Source organism: Carassius auratus, chromosome 48, assembly GCF_003368295.1.
Source record: "Carassius auratus strain Wakin chromosome 48, ASM336829v1, whole genome shotgun sequence".
Lineage (NCBI taxonomy): Eukaryota > Metazoa > Chordata > Actinopteri > Cypriniformes > Cyprinidae > Carassius > Carassius auratus.
The window spans coordinates 5322310-5329058 of record NC_039290.1 but is presented as its reverse complement, the minus strand read 5'-3'; positions in this window follow the sequence as shown (position 1 = coordinate 5329058).

Below are 6749 nucleotides of genomic sequence, written 5' to 3'. Positions count from 1 at the left end.
GTATTTCTGATAAAATGAATGCAGACTTTTTGAGCAATAAGAAACTTATTTAAAAAAAATCATACATACACCAGACTTTTCAACTGTGTTATTAGATATTTAAAAATATTTTAAGAAGTTATACTTGTTTGCAGTGTGGTGCAGAAAGTTTTTCATTTTTTAAATTGAAACCTGATGCTGGCATACTGTTCCTGCCAGCAAAATAATAATAAATATTTGTTCTTTTTACCATTTTGCTACATTCCCAGCCAAAATCTGATGAAGAGCATGTGGCTTGAAACATCTGTTTGATGAGGAAACTAATAAGTATTTTTGAAAGCAACAATTAATGTATTCAATTTTCATGTACCTGTATTAGTCATGTTTGGATGTGCATGCTTCAATGCATTTCTTCAGTGTGAGAATTACTCATTTGTGCACATACAAATCAAATGTAACAATGCATAGTGTGTAAAAACACATGCACATATTATGACATTCACACAAATCCATTCAAACACACATTCAGACCATGCTCTAATAGCGTTGCAGTTTTAAAAAGTAAGTTACATTGGAAAAGAGTAGAAGTCTGAGTTTGTGTGTGTGTGTGTGTGTGTGTTGAAGGTCATTTTGAAGGGCAGTGGAATGTTATTGGCACTGATTCTAATGCCAGGAAGACTTTTTTGAGTTATGTAACATTGTACAATGGCATTCCACACACTGGACAATAAATGACCACTAAGCCTGCAGGAAACAATGCAGGGTGGGTATACGGTGTATGCATTTGTGATATCCTCTGCATTTTTAACCTGATGCCACAAAACTGCAGCAGTGAAGTGAAACTAGGTTAAGATCGCACTTCAGGCTGTCTGTAAAATCTACAGATCTGACAGTTTCAATGGAACTGTGTGAACGGCTTGCCTGCTTATGCCTGTGTGAGGAAGCGGGAGAGATGTTGAGAAAATGCTCACTTCTGTCATTCTTTGTGTCATTAACATTCCCTCTATCTTAACTATTATCAATATTGAATGGATAAGCATTTCGGACAGTGACGATATATGAATTGGGGGTGACTTTGGACCAATCAGCTGTGAGACTGAGGTGTGTTTCTCTTCTTTTTTTTTTCAACAGTGAGAATCCAGGACGAGTCCTTTGGGATCTTTCTGCTCATATCCAATTCACTTTAACACAGCCGTCCTTTCTGCTATGTCTCAAATTTATTGTTTTCATCTCTCTGACTCATCTCTCTCTCTCTCTATCCCTCTCTTTTCCTTTCTATCTTGGTTAAGTATTCTCTTTGTATGGTCTTGTCTGAGCGATGAAACACTGTCTAGCTGCAATCCTCTTACAGTCAACTGCTGTTATCTAGTTTACAAGAGTTGCACATTCACTGCATAGAAAGTACACTCAATATCATACTGCAAAATCATTTTGTCTTGTTTTCCAGTAAAATTTTAGCAAGAAAAATGTATCAGATAAACAAAACTGCAGAGATGTTAACAAAATAGAGCTTTTTCTCCATGCACTAAAGGTGGATGGGAACAAAGGAGGTTCACTCTGGTAGTTTTTACTTATTTTAAGCATGAATCTCCTTAAATATAGTAAACAGTGCCAATGTAAAATAAATTTCATCATATTAATATATGTAATATATATATATATATATATATATATATATATATATATATATATATATATATATATATATTATATTATGTAATTATAATAATAGGCTTATAACATCTATTTATGTGGATGGAAATATAGAGTATAGAGTTTTTTTTTATAAACCATCACAATAAAATAAAATAAAATTGTTTAATACATATATTAAATATTATAATTAATAGCATGATATTAATATATTGACAGATGACTGTTGCTTAGAAAAACAAACAAACAAAACAAAACCATTGTGCAACTATGGTAAATCCTCAATACAGTTTAGAATTTACTTAAAGACATTAGAGCTAAACTGTGACAAGAGCTTAATATAGACTATCAAATTGATGGGATTCTTCTCACCCTATTCCTGCTGCTTAAAATCATTCATTGTTTTTTTTTTTTTTTTTTTATCTCACCCATCTTGTGCTTTGACCTTTTCTGGAATGCAGAGCAGTTTAGGGACTTATAGAAAATACACACATGCCCTGTGCCGTGTGTGTGTGAGTCTGTATGTGTGTGGGAGAGAGAGAGAGAGAGATGGTCTGTGCAGCAGCATATGGCTATGGCTTAACCTCATGTCACTTTTGACTCAGTCACTTTCACGGTCTTAAGCATAAAATGCGCTCAAACACATCCCATGCATCCAGTCTGTTGTTGTGTCAGTCAGGCCATAATCAATCTTTCCCTCAATCATTCTCTCTATGTGCAGAAAATGTGAAAGACCAGCAGATATGCAAACCCCCTGATGCTCACTAAGATAAAACAGCTGCTGTACACATATGCTGCCATTTAAGCCATCTAGTAGGTTACATTCAGTTCAAAATGGGTTTTAATGAGGGTAATTATATGTTTGAATGGAGCATCTGATCCAGCATATAATACAAAGAATATACAGTTTTCCCAATAATTGTTTGGACATGCTTACAAAATTCCTAAATGTCATTGTGTTATATAACAACTTATTAAATCAATTGATATGTGTAAACATATGATGTTAGACCTTTTCTGGACCCAGTTACTTCTTCAAAGATTGGCAGGGTAGCATGACCAAACAGGGAAATTTAAAGGTCAAGTCTTGCGTCCTTGTCTTTTGAACAGCAAGTCAAACCTTTTCATCTTTACCACCCTTATGAGCATGAAATGTGTATATATGTCTAATGCACAGGCACACATTCTTTCATGGATACATCTGTCGAAGCTTCATGGTACGTCTCTGCTCTTTTCACTCCCACACTCATCTCATTCTCGCCACAGAAGTCTGAAAAACTCGGAAGATTCAGAATCTTAATGACTCATCATGTTTGAAAATCTGACATGCTGACACTTACTGGCTGCTCAGCTAAAGATCGTCAACACTGGTTTTATCTCGCTATAGCTGCTCTAGACCACATTCTGCAATTGTATTCGTTGAGAAGTGCCAGTGCTTGCTTCTATATGAACAAAAATGTGCATATTGTTGTGTGGAGATTACATTTGTAATTTACCTTCCTGTCAGTGGCCTTGAATGTCACCCACTGCAGTCGTTTTTATCCTACATTCTTACACACACACACATAGTACCAAGATGAGCCAATGCATCAGTCACAGCTACTCCTCCCACTCCACCTGTCAACCTTCCATCCTTGCCATCTCTCCATCTCTCTCTCTGTTTCTTTCAGTCTGAGTGCTGCATTAGCATATGCACCACTACCTTATAAAATGTTTAAATTGGAAAACTGGAGCTAAATTGTACACCGTTCCCTTTTTGTGTTCATACTTGTGTCAGTCTATCTATCTAATTTGATACATGCCGTCTGTCTGGCCTGATTTCATGTTATGCATTTTACATCTCAGATTTAGTAAAGTGAGATTTCACGCTCTCACGTGTAACTTATTCTGTTTGGCTCTGAAGCATTAGCCACTGTGAGGGGAAAGAAGCTATTCTGAGAATGGGAAGAGAGAGAAAAAAGAGAGAGAGACAGTGTCCCCAAAGATATCTTGCCTTCCCTGTAGCATAGAGAGAGATGAGCAGAGAATCATGTTTATTTTATGAAGCTCACACTCTTTATTTTATGTGTGTGCATGAGAAAGACAGTAACTTTGAAAAGAAGCTGATTATTTGGAAGGAGAGGAGAGGAGAGGAGGAGAGGAGAGGAGAGGAGAGGAGGAGAGGAGGAGAGGAGAGGAGAGGAGAGGAGAGGAGAGGAGATGATGTTGTTGGTATCAGGTACTGAAGGCCAATATATATACATTTCTTGAGCACTAACTCAATATTGAAATACTGTTATTTTAAAGTGCCCCTATTATGCCAGTGTGTATGTGGATGTAAACCATCTGCAAAGTTGTAAAGCCGAAAGTGTACAATAAAGTTACTTTATTCTAAGAAAACAACAGCAACTCTGAACAGCCTAAACAAATGATCAGTAATTTGAATCCCACTTCCGTGATGGGCTACATGTCAGGGGGTAACACATTTGCATAATGCTCGCCTGTTCTGCGTTGGCCGGCTGTGAACAACTTGACCTGGCCTCCAACACAGAAGCTTGTTTGTGTGGTTAACATCATGTCGAGAAGACGCTGTGTCCTACGCTGTGAAAGGAAATTTGTTTTATTTTCACTTCCAAATGAAGAGGCTGCAAACAATCAATAGTCATTTTTTTTACACTGTATCACAATAGTACAATCCCAATCTTTTTTTTTTTTTTTTTTCTGTAATTTTACTGATGACTGCTTCTCTAATCACAGTTTGGGAGTTCACAAAATACTTGCTCTTGAAAGATGGCTCAGTTCTTAGTTTATTTGGATGAGCTGGCTGCACTGAATCACAACCTGTAAGTGTGATAAATAATAGATGTTAGTATTTTCTATTGAGCATTCAGAATGTGGAACTATGGCCAGAGGTGTATTGTTTTTCTCATGGAAAGGAGGGGTTTAGAGAAAATGAATCTTAGAGCTGCTTTGAACAAATCATTTGAGAATCATTATAAAATTAAGTGATATTAAATGCATAATTTGAGAAAACAGAAGTGTTTTTTAATCTTGCATTCATATAATACTATTGTAGAAGCCTCCTAAAACAATATTAGGAACCTTAAAAACAGCATAATAGGGGCACTTTAAATTGTAATTATACTAATAACAATATTACTGTATTGACTATATTCTTGATCAAATAAATGCACTCTTTGTGAGAACAAGAGACTAAAATGTAAATGCAGCATGTATAAACATAACTGAAACTCCTTTAGTCTCTTGAGCTATGAACAAGCATTGATCCAGCAAAAATATCCTCTAGGTTAATTCATTTCCATTTCTAGACACATTCACACTACAGTTCCCTGCATTTCAGTTTTTCTCTTTCCTGTTCCTCTGTATAATTTTGATCTTCGGATTTGTATCTCTGACTAACAACTTGAGACTAGTGAGAAACCAACTTCAAAGAGATATGAAGGCACAAGAGAGAGAGAAATAGAGGTTCTGTCTGGTCTATGTGTCAATTTATGTCAAAATGATAAGTTTGAACATCTTATCTTACATGAAAAACATTTCTTTAGCTGGAGTTGTTTGGGTTGTATACTGTGTGCCTGACAGACTCAATTCATTGGACACTGTGGCGAGTATGCTGCTGAATAGACTACTTTATTAATAATGGATGCCATCTGCTGCACTGTGCTTTGATTACTAAATATATGTATACAGATATCGATTGAGTGAAGGTACAATCCAATGGCAATGATATCTGTAAAGACTCCTACTCTCAAATCTGCATTTTGATGGGTAAGGTCAACCCAGATGGTGTGTGCGATCATATTAATCATATTTTCTTAAAGTTTTAACTAAATGTCTGTCATCCCCTCAGAAAAATAATAACCTTGTAGGTTGTTGCAGCAGCTGTTTCTCAAAATAACACACCAAGATATCATGCATATTTATGTGACTTATGGATGTCTGAAAACGCTCGCCTTTTGTATATTTCATATTTCACAGTGCAGTTGATTATATCAGACAGATTATATGAGACTCGTTTCACTGCTCAAACTGATGCAAGACCATTTTTTTTCATTTTATGAGAAATGAAGAGTGTGAGCCATGAAATGCATATAATAATCATATTTTCCAACAGCAGTTTATTCTCCGGTGGCTTCTTGCTCTTTGCAAGGTATTTTGGGTTTGATTAGGCAGAGCAGACAGCAAGATCAGTGATATGCATAAAATGAATCCTTCTTTTGTCCAGGATGAAAGGCGTATTTTTTTCTTTTTTCTGGCTCTCATATGAAAGGATCCAGTCTGTTATAGTGAATCAGACAGTTCTCACTGTCAAGATGGGAAATACATTTTCTCCTTATCTGTAATTTGTGAAATTGCCTTTGTGAATTTTGTCTTTCTGTCATCTCCAAAAAGAAGAAAATATTTTTCTTTGTGTGTGGGATTCAGATTTTTATGATGTAAGTTAAGAGCTATAGTATGAGTCACAGGCTACACAAGGTTAAAATGATCACTACAGTGCCAGGCTACTTGAAACTGTCAATCCATAAACAACACTCAATTCAGTAATTAAACTCAATCTAAGTGGATGCTGCCCCCCCCCACCCACACCCACATGATTGTAAAGCGCTTTGGGTGTAATACACAATAGAGCGCTATATAAATGCATGATTCATTTATTCTTTCAATCAAATAATGCCATGACAGTTTAGCTGCAATTCTTGCTTGCATGTTTATTAACTTTTTTCATTCATTATTAATTTGATCAATTATTTTCATTTTATTCATTTATTTTTATTAGAATTTTTTATAATTTTTTATACATTATTTTTTTGTCTGGTATTTATTATTACTTATTATGTATGTTATATTTATATTGTACATTATGCATTAAATTGCATTAAAGGTATACATTTGATCAGTTCATACAGTCCATGCAGAATCAAACCATTTATAGATACCTTGTTCTAGATACATTTCTAGATTTTACTATTTTATTACATTTCATATATATATATATATATATATATATATATATATATATATATATATATACATTAAAACAGTACAGTATGCAATATATAAATATTTATTGTATTATACAATTTACTGAATAATAATTAAATAGATTTTTACATTGT